The sequence below is a fragment of the Cryptomeria japonica genome, chromosome 6 (genome assembly GCF_030272615.1).
Source record: "Cryptomeria japonica chromosome 6, Sugi_1.0, whole genome shotgun sequence".
Lineage (NCBI taxonomy): Eukaryota > Viridiplantae > Streptophyta > Pinopsida > Cupressales > Cupressaceae > Cryptomeria > Cryptomeria japonica.
Genome location: NC_081410.1, coordinates 199,916,586 through 199,933,355, shown reverse-complemented (window position 1 = coordinate 199,933,355; position 16,770 = coordinate 199,916,586). Strand labels below are relative to the sequence as shown.

Genomic DNA, 16,770 nt, shown 5'->3' with positions numbered 1-16,770 from the left:
GAGGATAGGGCTATGGCTATGTAGGGCTTTACCCTAGTTAACCCCCTGATTTGGTGATTTCTACCTCTACAAATAGCCCATATTGAAATTAGAATAATGTGTGTGCTCATAAATCTTAAGTGTGTCTAAGATTGCTATGAGTTAAATTACATAAATCCAAACTAGAGCCTTACTCAAATGTGAAACACCCTACAAATCCTAATTTACATTAGGTAACCATACAACTTTTTTTTTTAAAGTTGTTTTATGTACACTTGATGCAACAACAAAACATATGTATTTCACATATATCATACTCATTTAATTTACACGTGATGTAATCATAACATATATTTTATACTAGCAAGAATATGCATACAAGTCGATTGCATAATTGTCAAAAGGTCACCATACAATTTTATTAAAAAATATTGTTACGTACACACGTAATGCAACATCAACACAAATGTATTATGCGCATATACACATTGGCCACACAATACAACGTTAATATGGATTGATATTTATGCACTGATTTGTATACATATTCTAGTTTGTATAAAATTAATGTTATGATTATATCACGTGTAAATTGAATTTGTATAGTGTATATGAAAAACAAATCAATCACATCCAACTTAATGATATAAATATCATTCAATCCTAATGCACACAAGCACCCAACATACACCATACAAAATTAATTTACATGTGTTGTAATCATAACATAAATTTTGTACAAACAAGAAAATGTATACAATTCAATTGTATAAATGTCAAAGCCAAATTCATATTAGGTCACCATACAACCTTAACAAAACGTAGCTCAATGTACACACTTGATGCAATACAAACATAAAATCATTGTGCACATTCACATTGGTCATACAATACAACCTCAATACAATTATTTATGCAATAGACTTGTATACATATTCTTGTTTAGATTAAATTTATGTAATCATTACATCATGTGTAAATTGAATTTGTATGGTGTATATGGAATACATATCAATCACATACAACTCAATGATGTACACACCATTCAATCCTAATGCACACAAGCACATGAGATACACCATGCAAATTCAATATACCCGTGATGTAATCATAACAAAATTTATGTAACTAAGAAAATGTATACATGTCAATTGAATTGCGAAATTTATATAACTAAAAAAATGTATACATGTCAATTCAATAAATATCAAAGCTTAATTCATATTAGGTCACTATACAACTTTAATAAATAAAAAGTATCTACATGTACACACCACATAGAGTAGACATTATGGGCATATAAATAGTGGACACAAAATAATCTTAAATATGAATTATCCCCATATACATGACATACAAATCAATCACACATGACTCAATGACAAATATCATTCAATCCTAATGCACCAAGAACACAATGTACACCATACAAATTCAATTCACAAATGTGAAGCATTCATAACATAAATTCTATTTAAACAAGGACATACCAAAGAGTGTTATGTACACAACTCAATGACATACATTATATTCAACCATAATAAGAACGAAACCAAATTATGTTTCATATGAATCAAGCACATGTATACATTTTAATGGCATATATATTACCAATACTAATGCACACAAGCACACCTATAAGTTTGATTCACACATGATGCAACACCATAAATGTATGCCATGCAAGCACACCCTTTATTTAACCCTAAAGTGCACAAGGTCATTAGACACACTATACGATTATACCACATTACACACAATATTCAACTCAAATAGATAACACAAAATTTAAACACAATAAATAAATAAACTCTATTTTAGTATAAATTAAAGAATATAGTATTTCTATTTCTAACCTATGATATATGTCAATAAAGTTTATGTATATAACATAATCGTACTAATGTATATTTTCTCAAAACTTACTTCAAAATGTAGTATTCACATGAGTACTAAATTACAATCATATTTTATAAGAACAATGTATATAACATAATTGTACTAATGTATATTTTCTCAAAACTTACTTCAAAATGTAGTATTCACATGAGTACTAAATTACAATCATATTTTATAAGAACAATGTGGCAAAGAACAAATTTTATTAAATTAGGTATTTATGTTTTTTTATCATTTATTTCCTTGATTATTCACTTCTTTAAACTTTAACCCAACATAACAACCATCCATTAGAACTAATTTAACAATTATAAAATTTTATAATTATTTAAATGGCTCTAAGCCAATTAATTTAATTAAATTTGATTAAAAATAAAAAATATATAATATTAAAAAAGATATATTAATTAACTATGAAATACACTTAATGTTAAATTTGATGGCCATTTAATTATGAAATACAATTAATATTTATTAACTTTTAACACGTGTTTAGTTAACATAAAACTTATAATCATCATTTAAATAAATTAAACAATAATATTTTTTAATGGAATTTATATAAAAAAATAAAAGCAAAACAAAAACAAAAATAATGTTAGTAGAGAAACAAGAGAGGCTCTCAAAGATTTCCATGGCCATCTTTGAGAGTTTTTGGAGGGATATTTCTACCCCTCCTCAAAAAAAATGGTATATCTTTATTAATTATAAGTGTTGAGGAATGTTTACAATAAATAAAAATAATCAATTTAAATTGAATGTTACATATTTTGCACTTCCACTCCACTATTAAACAACATCATAAGTCGATCCCTTCTTTGAAGTTTTCATGTTCAAGTTCTCATTGTCGTCAACAAATCCTCCAATGAATTTTTTGTGTTCAGGTTCTCACTTGTCCCAACCTTTTTTTAAAATTGTCAGAGTCATGCAAAACAAATATAAATTAAGAGATGGAAAACTTCTTAAAAGTATAAATTTTACTTCATACAATTCAAGTAGAATCTTGTCGATTGTATAAAACACATGTAGATTTGAGAGATGAAAAACTTTGAAAGAGTGAATTTTTACTTATATAATCTAAATAAAATCATACATTGAAAATTTCAATTAACTCAAATAAAATTCTAAAATTTCTTACTTCAAAAGAGTTAATTCTCACTTCATATAATCCAAATAAACATACAGATTGAAAATTTCACTTTCTCGGATAAAACAGAAATTTCTAACATAACGACAATATAGACTCCAAAAATAATAATCATTTAAAAATGTTATGAAGTTTTTCTTAATTTGGAAGATAAAAATAGTTGGCAATAATTGTTGAGAGAGTTTAAGACAATTTTTAAATGAAGTTTGTCTGAATTTGGAAGATAAAAATAATTGACAACAATTGTTGAGAGCATTTAATACAATTTTTAAATGAAGTTTCCCTTGGCTTGGAAGATAAAAATAATTAAGAGTTATAAATGAGGGTATGAAGACATATTTGAAGATGTATTGGATACTGGTGGTCTTATTTGTGATACTGAATTGGATATTGAAGGTCTTCTTTGTGATTATTTATTGATGCCTTTGCTATAGTCTATGTGAATATTTTTTCAACAAAATTCCATGCAGTTATAATTTGCCCATTTCATATATCAGCATACTTTGCAAATGCCTAATTGATATTATCCAGTCACGATATGGATATACTAGTCAAACTGTTGCAGGGGGGAATTCAATCTGCATCACCCAAAACTTGTTTTGTGTTCTTGATGTTTAAATTGGCAGGTTTGGTTTTCATTCTCAGTATTGCATACTTTGCAAATGCCTAATTGATATTATCCAGTCACGATATGGATATACTAGTCAAACTGTTGCAGGGGGGAATTCAATCTGCATCACCCAAAACTTGTTTTGTGTTCTTGACGTTTAAATTGGCAGGTTTGGTTTTCATTCTCAGTATTGCATTGATATTTCTAGAGCGAGCATAAATGGAATATTATTCCATTTGTTTCCAATTTTAATAGCCAGGGGGCATAGTTATGCAGCTAAAGTGAATGATAGTTGAAGACAAATGAAAGATCAAGACAATGTTGTGATTGAATGAATATTGCAACGTGGAAGGCAGAATAGGCACAAGAAAAGTGGAAAGGAAGAGGGTGGATGAGAGGGATGCGTGGAAGTTCCAAAGGAGAGATAGGCGTGGGAAATAAAAAGGGGAGAGAGTGCGCCAAGAGCAGAGGAAGACTGGCTACTACTTGGAGAGAGAGAAGAAGGACCACAGTTTACTGTAAGACCCTGATAATAGACGACACTCTTAGTTCACCAGTTGGCTATGTTTGACTAAGCCCCTAATCTCAGTTCACCAGTTGGCTATGTTTGACTAAGCCCCTAATCTCAATTCACCAGTCATATTGCGTAAGTATGCAATTTGTAGACAATCTCTAGAACCCTTTTAAGATAATTCGGCAGAGAAATAGACAGAGGTTCAAGGGTGATGCAGTGTAATCCAAAAACTGGAGGAGAAATTCTTACGATCTGAACATGGTCAATGCTCCAAAATGCATCATAAAAGTTAGCTAACCTCGACTAACTAAGCCCCTAATCTCAATTCACCAGTCATATTGACTAGGTAATCAATTTGAAGTCAATCTCCAGTAATCTCTAGTCATATTGACTAGAGGAAATAACGTTGGCAGAAGAAAGAGGTGGGAAGCACATCCAGACAGGTTCAAAGGTGCTGCGAAGTAATCCAAAACCCAGTGACTAAAGGAGTAATTCTTACAGTTCGAACATGGTTTAATGCTCCAGAATTCCAGAATGGATCATAAAAGTTAGCTAAGTTTGGCTAACTAAGCCTCTAATCTCAATTATCCAGTCATATATCCTAAGTATGCAGCTTGAAGACAATCTCCAGCAGAGGAAATAGTGTTGGCAGAAGATAGGTGGAAAGCAAATACAAACGTGTTGGGGGATGACGTAGCGTAATCAGAAAAGCCAGTAGATGACAATGTGACAGTTTACTGTAAGAACCTGACAATAGATGACGCTCTGACCATAATTGGGTGTGACCAATCCATCCAAAAGAAAATCTAGAAAGGGAATCTAGTCCAATCGTGGAAAACCCAGTCTCGTGAGGACATTATAAGCAACCTCAGTTGCCCAATCTTAGAAATCCCATTCCCCGACAGGGAATGGAGTAGTTTTTTACAGGATTTTATACTCTTTTGTCAACTCCAACCATGCCATGAGAAACATAAAAATGTACTTGGATTGCTTTGTAGTTTGTACTCGAGATTTTGATTCTGTTTTTGTCGTTATTGATCACTTTTCTAAGATGGCCCATTTTATGCTCTATTTAAAAAAACCAGTAATGTAAGTAAGACAGCCGACATCCTTTTAATTTAGCAGTGAGATTGCATGGGCTAGTTTTTTGAGTTACGTTTTGTAAGACTCTGGAAAATATTCGCTTCAAGACTTCCTCATCATTTTCCACTTCAATCTAATCCTTTTATTTTTTAAAGAACCTCTGTGTTCAGATCACAAAGGTAAGTTTACCAGTTCAGGTTCAGGTACATAGGTATGGCAAAACAAAATTCAGGGGTTAGATACATTTTGGCTACTACCATACAAACTTCATTCTTCCAGTCAACAACACCCCTATGAAATAGTGGGAAAAAACTTCTTCATTATAGGAATATAAAACAGCAATGGCAATTAAAACTACATAAATCATACATATTTTACTTTTAGCCTTAAACTAAATATAGTAAACAGAAAAACCATAAAACTATATCTCATACAGAATACAAAGCCTTCAACCATCATCAGGGTTAGAAAGAATGCGAAAGTTGATATACATTGGACACTCGTGACCAAGATCTAAAGTTCAGACAAGTATTAAAATGCGGTGATAATACAAGTGGTCTGCAGGTTATGAAGATTGTTGCCCGGCATATGAGGTATAGGGCTTGTAATGAACTTCAATGAGTTGCAGAATTAGAAAGATTGAAGATCCATTCTAATTCACAGAAAGAGATAAATGAAGTTTTAAGGCAAATGGATTACAACAGGAATGGAGTAATAATCTATCTGGGTATTTTTTACAAAGTTCCCTGCAAACTATACCATAAAAATCTGGTATATTGCTTACAAATACAACAAAATTGATTTGGGAAGGGAAAAGAAATCCAAATACCTTTCAGATGTCGAATTCGCCTCCCATCCTCTTTACAATCATTAATTGTTATCCATCTTTTTGATCAATAGTGGGCAGAGACTAACCTGGTTGAATCTACCACAAAACAACATTCACAAGAAATCAGTAAATCACATACAATGTAATATCAAACCAATGCAACAACATTCATAAATCCATTCCCAAATTTAAACCAACAAAATCCATACCAGCAGAAGGAGGCTGCCTTGAAGAAAAGTGAATGAAAGAAGACAGCAAAAGGAGCTGCTGCACACTAATGAGAAAGGGAAGAGAGACTTAGCATTGGAGAACAGAGGGAAATTAGAAATAGCAGCAAATTGCAGCACAAGAATAACATGATAACATGAAACATAGAGAACACTACAATTTCTGCACTGGGATTGGGAAAATTGAATGAAGTGCATGGATTGGATAAAGAGAAGTTTGGAAAGTGTGAAATAATTTACCAGCCTTGGCGTGGAGGACATTTAATAGAGAATTGATAAAAAATTGCAGAGTAATGTACAGGAGTAAGATTTGATTTTGAGCCATTATAACAGCTATTGACAGAGGATGGATCCCTGCAGCAAAATTGTATGGGTTCACTGGCAACTATCAATAAAACATTTTTGAAAATCTTCCAATTACAATTTGTGTTCGAGTGTAAATGAGTTGAATTGAATTGTAATTTTGGTTGCTGCATAATTCAACAGTTTGGTAAGACTTTTTAATTTTGAGCTGCATCACAAACCTATGCCATTAGCAAAACTACTTTCCCACAAATAACTCACACAGTCTATGCAAAAAAGTTCCCATGCATATGTAGAAGACGGTGTCTGCAATTTGTATTTTTATTGACTGTATGTTGTAATGTGCTTATCAAAATGGGAGGTGCAGAGCATGGAAGAGGATCTACAGAGCAAGGAGATGGAGAAGGTGTCAATCATTCTAGAGTTGCAGATCATGGAAGAGGAACTCATTATACTTCCCCAACAGAACCATGAAAAAGCATTTGAACAGTCTTATCCAAGCACAAAAAGTTTTCAAACGCTGAGTTGCACACTTGAGTTTTTCTGAATAATTCAGTGCTAATTTCTTGCATGAGTAACTTGCAAACACTTTTGACTTTGCAGGTACGCATAAGTTTTGCATCAGCCCCATCTTAATTTTTAAATTTTTTTAAGGTTTATAAGTTTTGCATCTGTCCTATCTAAAATTCCAACTACATCTTACACCCATAGAACATGCTCTCAAACAAACATATTTCCTAGATGCACGTCTCAAATACTCTCTAGACTGCAATAGGCCTCTTATGGGTAAAATTCTAACCTTTGCATTGGATAAGTAACAATATGGTAATCTTTATATGATTCAAAATTGATTTACAAGCTTGAATTACACAATATGATGACCACAATACAGTATCACCAAGAAGACCTTCAAGTATCCAATACATTCACAAATAACAGCAGCTACACAAGAAAATTTACAAATAATAGCAGCATAGAGCTGAATAGAGTTTACAAAACTGCAACAACAGCCACAGTAAGAGCTACACATTAAATGTTGTTCTGCATGACGTATAGAAGAAACCAATTAAAGTCAATCACAATGGCTACAATAGCAGCCACAACTATGCTGCCAGAACCGAAACAACACTTGGTCAAACACAACAGGCAATGAGTATGGAGCAGAATAGGGCATACAAGCCTACATGACAACAGGTTGATGAAAATATTCATATGAAGATAAGAGGACACACTGTAACATTTGTGAAGAATGTGCAACAATTTCTGATCTAAACTGTAATTCTATTTGCACTTTTGGAGTATGACAATATTCGCATGCAATTACATTATATGATTTTAATGCGGATTATAGTTCCTTGAAATATTGCTCTAAGTTGTGTGTTCCTAGGATGATTTAAAATTATGCTCTTAATTTCTTTATGATAATCAATATAAATTATTATAAATTACATGTCTTTAAATATCAAGGCGTAGCTATAAATCAAACAAATATTTGTCAACTAGAGTTATAATAGCTTGTGAATATGACAAGTCATTCAAATTTTTGAGCTTTATGTGGTATAGGTTCAAGCCCAAACACTAGAGAATTGATCTTAGATAAAAAGATACAAATCTTGAAATGAAAAATAAATATATAAATATAAATGTAACGATATATATAAACATGAATAATAATAATTGTATAAAAACAATACCAATACAAATCAAATCAATTGTATAAGATTGGTGTAAAAATAATAATTAAAAATTTATTCAACTTTAAGAGTACAGCATTTATGAGTATATAATTACATTAAAACAATTCCATGGGCCGAAACTTTATCATAAACAAAAAGCACTTAGAAGTGGAGCTTGACTTTTTCATTAATAACAATAAGGTGTTTAATTAGGTATTCTGGTGTGAGCCAACTGGACGTATTCTGACAAATCTTAGTAGCTCAAATACCAAGCTTAGCTATTCAGAAGAGATAGCCCTTAGAGTTTCTTTCCAAAAACCATAGTAAAAGTGGTTCGCATTGATCTTAAACAAAAAAGAAGGTGGAAGAGATGGGTACATAGGGGAAAGGATCCAATAGTTAAGCGCGTTCCAATTCTTGTGATAGAAGTTGTTGGTTTAATACCTCCATACTTGCTGATTTAATGTCCAACCTTTGTATAAGATTGCATCAATAGTTGTATGATAAGTACCAATAATTGAATGAAATATACCATTTGTTGTGAAAAGTAACCAATCATGTGATGCCACATCAGCTGCACAAGTATTGGGGCCCTTTTGCACACCTATTGGTCTCACTTTTTTGGGGGCTGTTTTGGACACCTTGGCAAAAAGCATGCTGATGTGGCATCATATTTGATGATGTGGCCCTGAAACCTTAGTTATAAGCAGGGGACTTGCCAAGTAAGCTGCTGTAAAAAAATCGGAGTGATTTGAAATTTCCACATAAGATTTTGAGAAGTGTGAAGTTAGGGTGCACAACTATTGAGTCCTTTCCCCTAGTTTTCATCCAAATCTATTTATTTGGTGGGCGGCTATAAAGACAATACCGCCTCTTAATGACACGGATAACATAATATGAAATGCAGGCACGCACTGAAGATGCCGGTCTGCCCATTCACAGCAATGGCGGCATCCATTTTCACTCTATTTTAGTTGGTGCCATACCTCTCAAACACTTTCATGTTAGTTGCTTGCATTCATCACCACTCCTCAGTTGGCATACGAAATCACCAAACTTGAATTATAAATAGAGTCCCCTCTTGCGCTTCAAAGCATCCCAACACAAGCAAGGAATCAATCTTATTATTATTAAGTTTCTTAAAGGTATAAATGGATTCTCCTTCTAATGCTCAGTTCAGTTTACATATATTCTTCTCATATAAACTATTTTTTTTAGATGGTGATTGGCTTTGTTTGTGCAGATACAATCTTGGTAGGAAGTGAGCAAATATGGAGGTCAAGAAAGTGATGATGATGGTAATGGTGATAGTGATGGTTGCAGTGATGATGATGAGCAATGTGGAGGGTAGCCCAACATGCAGCCCAGCTGGAAGGTTCTTTTGTAACTCAGGGAGGTGCTGCAGTAAGTACAACTGGTGTGGGAGCACTGCTGACTACTGTGCAAAGAACAACTGTATTGCTCAGTGCTGGCCTGGTGTCACTTCCCTCAACTACACATCATCTCTTCTCACAATTACTAACCACACCATACCTCTCCACAATAATCCCAAGAGCAAGTGTTGAAAAATAAAGAATGTTAAAGTAACAGTATCTAGAATAACCCCTAGATCAAGGGTGATAAATGACGCTCATGTTAATAGTAACAGTAATATATATGTTTGGTTTTGCTGAATCAACAAAAGGTGTTTAGTTATTTTCTCCTTTTAATACTTTTATTTGAAAAAAAAACAATGTTGTAACGAGCCACCCACATTAACAAAATAACTAAAGAATAATGTGAAATTTATAATTAAAGAATAATTTGAAATTTATAATATTTAAATGCCGTTATTACTATTACTATTTTTTTAAATTCTCTTTTCATCACATAAATCAATAAATATATAGATTTTCATTTCAAAATAGAAAGATCAACATTATACTATTATATAAATTTTCATGATACTTTTTACAAACAAACGGTTAATAAGATATAAATTCAATTTTTACTGTCAATCATAGGTAATTAGTCATAGTCATCTTGCCTAAGTGCAAGCAATCATGTTTGTCCAACTAAAAGAGGGATAGTGTCATCTAAGCACTTTACCTCCAATCATAGACTAGGTAGTCACCCACTCAACTTCCCATTAGAAGTAGCCCAAGCCTTCAATGAGGGTGATAGATAGGGATGCTTGTTGTAGAGTCAATTTTGAGAACTGAGTACAAATATACACACTCATTCCATGCATCTTATAATGAAATTCTTCTAGATACCTTATAGATACCTTATAATCAAATTCTTCTAGATACCTTATAGATACCTTATAGCCAACATGATATTCAACTAACATGAACCTTGTGGTGCAATTTGATATGTATACAATTATAGCATCACTTTGACCAAAACATTCAATTATTAATCATATAAATAATTGTCAACTATCTCTTACTTGACTCTTCCTAATGACTAATTAATTGGATGAAAAACATGGAATAGACCAAAACACAAATTTACCTTTGGCTACCAAGTATACCTTGTTATTAAGTATTGATTGGTATATATAAGATATTGAGTCCATTCTCCTACTATTACCTACCTTGAGATGGTCGTGTTTGTCTTAAATATACAATATGATCATTAATACAAGGTATGTAGGCTAAGGTCACTATTCTCCAATCTCTTGTTATGTTATAGCCTAAGATGGTTGAATAATAAAGTATAAGATAGTACAAAAGTTTTTAAAAATATGTAATAACCAAATCCTTGGCATACCCCACCCACCTTTGAGTTATTTGTTGACACACAATATTTTTGAAATATAAAACAAAATCAAACCCCAACATATCCTATTCCTAGATTGGCCTTGATACTCATAAACCACTTAAGGATTGAAAGAAAAGATGAACTCAAGTTCAAAGACCTAAATGTAATTCCATAGTTATACTCAAATCTATAAATAATTTAGGTTCACAACCATGCAGGTTTATATGTTATGCTACAATTGAAACAATGTTCTTAATAGTTTATAGTCACTCACCCACTACTCACGCTAAGCAATGGGTTCAAGCACTAGGTATGAATAGAATAATGCATGTCCCTCACTTATTTTTATAAACATGTGATTTTATTTCTTAATAAATGTTTTGAATGACTATCATAAAAATCATTCTTAGAATGATTGTTTAAATCATTAGGGGCTCGTACATGTCATCTACATTGATATTCTCATGCACGCTACCATAAGAATGACTACTTGCATACAAACACTTATAAGCAATATGATATATATTTTTGAAGCTAACAACAATAAATAGTGTTTCTTTCGATATAATTTATTTTTAATATTGAATGTGATTAAACATAATTTTTCATTTGGTAGTGTCATAAATTCTCTTTACAATTTCATACTCATTTTGGACTCACTTTGGTAGTTGTGCCTAATGCCCCTGATTCATGCCTGATTGTGCTCAATTCATGGCCATTTCCAAAAAGTTCAGTATTATCCTTTTGCTCAGTGACCTTCGTTTCAGCCCAAAATGTTGGGACTAGGGTGCATAGTATCCTTGTTCTCTTGGATTAGGACACCTAGCACCCCTATCCAGCCATTTTGGTCCTAAAGGCTTTTTTTAATATGAAATGATATCTTTTGATTAGTTATTTATCCAATATTCATTGAAAAAAAGAATAGGGCAACAATAAACTTCAAGCATGTAAGGTTTGTGCCCCATCTAAACCTAAAGCATACATGGCAAGTCTCAATACCAATAACCATAGAATTGCAAGAACTGAAACCGATGAGAGAAGCTAAAGAAAGCCATCAAATAATCTAAGAAATCTATATAATAAGTAACTAGAAAACTGAAATTCCAGTCATCCAATAATCTAAGAACTCTAGATAATAAGTGACTAGAAAGGTGAAACTTCGGCAAATTTGCTGCATCTATGCTACCTAGTTGTAAACTTTGATCATCCAACAAGATTGAAGAGCCCAGGGTTTGCAAGTTGGCTACAAAATCTAGCCATACTGAAGCAACTCTTTCTCAGTGCAGTGGACATATCTCTCCAAAGGAAGCATCCAGCGACTCTCCAAAGGAAGCATCCAGCGAGTGGGGGTGAAGTTATTATCTTGCCAATCTTAAAAATCTTGAGATGTATGATTGTGGGTTAGCAAGACCACTTCCTTCCTCGATAGCCAACCTCTATAGACTTGTTAACTTTTAGATGGACTTCCCACTGATATATTCCCTCGGTTTATGGACCATAATCCAATCATAACTATCTCCTTGTAAAAGAAGCCCAAAAGAGAACACAGAAAATGGACCATATCACCATCGTCAAGTGCAATTAGAAATTGCAAAATGGCACAAAGGAGAGACAAGCCTAAATAATTAAAGCACTGTCATGGATGGATAAGTGAAGCACAAAACAACTGAGCTCATTCAGATCATATACAACTTAAAAAATAAAAAATAAAAATAAATGTAATAGCAATTTAAATATGTAAACCCTTTAGTTCTTTAAAACCCTACTTATAATACAATAAGATTTTGCATCATAGTAGGGCATTCCATGGAATAGAGTGACCCTATTTTCACAGGCGTATTTAACAGAGTACTAAAAATACAAAATCAAACTAGTAAACACAGGCTTATTTAAAACAGCAAAGAACTATTTAAATGTATAAAGCAGATAAAAATAGTAGGCCATAGACAATAATTAAATTCTCAAAATGAAAAAGTCTCGACTCAGGAGACATACCTGATTAATCACAACCAGCTGACTATCAAGCCCTTTATACGAACAATGCCTTTACGAATGAATAAGTTTATTGTATATTTGGCTCTTAAGCTGGGGCTGTAAATCAAAACAATATACAATTTATTCAAACAAAAGAGAGACGGGAGCGAAAAGAGAAAAACCCAAAGTTATGGCTGAAAACAGTTTACTTCAAACCCTTTTTCCTACGTGAAAGGAAAATGTTTAACAAATTGAGAGAGGAGGGAGCTAACAAACTTCTAACACACCTTAGTGTCTAAATCTTTCAAAGAGAAAAATCATTTGATGGTGTGATCCATCAGCTGTAAGCACCTTCTGATAGATATTTTGGAATGATGCAACACTACAATAACAAGATTTAACACAGATTCCAGTCCCGCTGCCAGTTCCCTCTCTTGCCCTGGTTTTAATCGGCCCTTCTTTTACTTTCATTTGGAGGCCGTATAGATTATTCTGTGAATCTCCCAATGGTCATATAGATTACTACAGTATGAATCTCCCAATTGCCCCTAATTTTAGCTCTTTGTATGAATCCTCACTGTAAGATTATTGTATGAATTCTTCTGCCCAATGACACAACACTCCAATGCAAATCCTTGACTCTGACACAACACTCCAATACAAATGCAAATCCTCTACCCTCTCTTCCCTGATTTTATTCGCCCCTTCGTTTTCCTCCAGTTAGAGGCTTCAAATGTATGAATCCTTCCTGTAATATTATTGCATGAATCTCCCAACGGCTAGTGGAGCTGGCATCCCGCTCCAAGGTCCCCGCTCGAAGGTCTCTGTAGTAAAGCAACAACGTCCCCGCTCCAAGCTCGTAATAAAGCCCTTGTTGCTTTACTACAAAAAAAAAAATCAATTGTTTTTATCTCAAAAAACTCAAGTGTTTGTCTTAGGAGGTTTAGTTGTGTTAGGGAAAGCTATCTTGTTGGATGTCAAGGGTTTGATAATTGTAAAAATCTTTATTAATTCATTTATTTGTTTGATTGATAAGAAAGAAATATCGCATTAGAATGGGAAGTTGAATTTTATATGATTTTTTTAAAGAAATAACAAAAGAAAGTTTTGCTAAAATTGAAATTGTACGTTTTGGAATGATAAAGTTAATATGTCTTATAAATCAAAATGAAGTGTTACATGTATTTTTCTATGTTTATATGACATTGTAAAAGGTGTATTGTTGGTAGAAATTGACACCTTCAAACTTGATAATGTGTTATTATGTCATTAAATATTTGTATTCTTCGAGCCATTCACATTATGTTTGACAAAGATATTAGAGATGTGCATGCTTGTACTGTTGGAGTATTTAGTGAGATATAAAATGGATAAAGCTGAACAAATAGATTTATTGGATTTTGGTAGTTTCATGATTTATGGATAGTTGAAGTGATTGTATGAATAGTTGATTATGTCTCAATCATAAACTTGCATGTGTGTATTTATGGATAATTGAGTGTCTCAATTTACCAAGAAATGAGTGTCTTATGGATTGTGGAATAAGTCTTGATTTATAGTTGGTTTGTATTCACCTAGTTGATACTTTTTCTTATGAAAAATTGAGCGTCTTAATTCATGCGAGTTGTATGCTTTTGAATTGTTGAGTGTCTCAATTAACAAGTATCATTGAATAATTAGTATATTTTCTTAGACACGAGCAATTTGGGTGTTCTAAATAGCATATTTTCTTGGACATAAGCAATCTGGGGTTTTATAAGGATGATAGATGATAAACTAGGACATTTTCCTAGAGATAAGTATTTTTGGGTTTTCTAAAGAGATTTGGTAGTCAACTAGGACATTTCCTAGACATGAGTAGTTTAAGGGTTCTAGATGAGTTAGAAGATATGGTGGAGATGCTTCCATAAATTTCCAGATGGGCTACTATAGTTAGCCATTTTTAGTATTTATGTTGTAATAAAGTCACCTTAGTGAATTAGTTTTATCATTAAAATATCAATTAGTTGGGACTTAGTTTCTCATAGGTTGTTTACAAAATTTTTGGGAAGTTATGAGAATACAATGCTTTATATAAGAATTTTCACATGTTTTTTCTTATTGTGCAAATGTAAATGCTTTTGATTTTTCCAATATAGTCAATGCTAGGACCTCTCATTTACTATGAGGGTGCTCTACCATAGACCTATTGGCCTTCTTAGTGATAAGGCTATCTTTGGTTCAATTGTGGTTCATTTTCTAAGACCCCCCTTGAACCGTACTATAAGTGCCTAGGGATCCTAGCTTCATCTAGCTCTACTAACCTGAGCTTTGAATACCATGATAATTTTTGCAACACTTCTCTACTAGAAATGTACCAACTCACTTATAGTTGCATAACTTAATTCCTTCTCTTTTGCACCTATTTGCAATATATTTTGTGCTCTTACTTCTATATAACATTATCTGTGTATTCTTCTTTTATAGCTCTTACTTACTGTAAAGCGGAAAAAATCGCGATCGAACCCTAGTTGCTCTCCCCTCTTCCGACTCCGAGGAGAGAGAAGGGAGGTTCGCTAGGATTCGATGGTTTTTCACTTAGAGGAGAGACTTTACATTCAAAAGAGGGGTTGAAACTCATAAGATCCAATCCCACACAATGTAAGATTGGATGCTAAATGAATTTCAAGGGTTAGGAAAGCAAGGCTACCCTCTTTTGTAAAGAATGTTGTTAAGGAAATTAAGCTAGGAATGCATAGAAAGTCATAAAGATTCGCTTATAAACTGAGTTCGGGTTATAGGATGAAGCTGCGGACCTGGAATTAGTAGTAAAATGTTGATACGGCGCTGTCCTGTAAATTTGAGCAAAAGTTGTCGGGACGATGGCGCCCGGCGCCACGGTCCTCCGAAAAATCCGCGAAACGAAGGGGGATCTGTTCGTCTCTGCACAAGGATTCCAGATCTTCAATTTCAGCCGCGTACCTGCAACCTACACACAGAAAAGCGAAGACGATTGGGGGGTTAGGGATTAGGGGTTTGCCTTTAGGTCAAACCCCGGTTTTGGAATTAACCAAGAAATGAGCAAGAGCTGTAAATGTAAATGACTGTAAAACAAGTACTAATACCTTGTTCTAAGGATGTTTGTATCCTTATGTGCGAAGGTTTAGATGTTGTATGTTGTATGTTGTATGTTGTAGCATGTAGTATGTGATCTCCTCTTCAATGGTTGAATCCTTGTCTTGAATGCAACACTTAGCCTTGAATGGAGACTTAGAAGGAATGCTTGAATGCTTGAATGCTTGAGTATAGTTTCCACGCCTTTTTCATCATCTATTTGTTATCCCCAAATGAGAGAGAGAAATGTAGTTTATATACTTGTCATTTAGGGCTGATAGACTGATTTTCCCGACCTTAGGCCGACCAGGAAAGTTAATTTCCAATTTGCAAACAAAAAGACCCGAGACCCCTTAGGAGACCGGGCCCAAAATAGGACCCAGGGACCAGGGCGCTGGGCGCTCTGGTCCCACCTCCCGGGACAGCAAGGTGCAAGGAGGTTCAGGCCAGGGTACTTGAAAAATGCAGTTTTCAGTGTCGTGAGCAAGTTTCAGGGTCTCCATTCAGGTTGCGTGTTGCGTCGCCATTGTGAAGACCGAAATGCAGTCGAAATTGCAAGTGTCACAATTTTAGGACGCTACACTTACATCACCTGATTTGTGTCCTCTTGTAGCTCCTTGGTAACCTCCTCCATCACCCTTGTATCATCATCCTTGCAATCTCTAGGGTTTTAAACATTTCGTTATTCTCC

The 16,770-nt window shown here is 33.6% G+C and overlaps 1 long non-coding RNA gene across 3 annotated transcripts; it reads right to left on the bottom strand.

Annotated features, from left to right (window-relative positions):
- Positions 1-2,556: 2,556 nt before the first annotated feature.
- Positions 2,557-13,873, bottom strand: LOC131063508 (uncharacterized). 3 transcript variants are annotated; one of them, XR_009111084.2, is made up of 6 exons: positions 13,274-13,873; positions 13,008-13,103; positions 6,529-6,642; positions 6,271-6,335; positions 6,062-6,157; positions 2,557-2,780 (listed from the first exon to the last, which is right to left on the bottom strand). It is a non-coding gene; the product is annotated as an uncharacterized LOC131063508 (long non-coding RNA). The 3 variants fall into 3 exon arrangements; XR_009111082.2 differs by lacking the exon at positions 6,529-6,642 and having other exon boundaries at positions 13,274-13,872; XR_009111083.2 differs by lacking the exons at positions 6,271-6,335; positions 6,529-6,642 and having other exon boundaries at positions 13,274-13,871.
- Between the last annotated feature and the right edge of the window lie 2,897 nt (positions 13,874-16,770).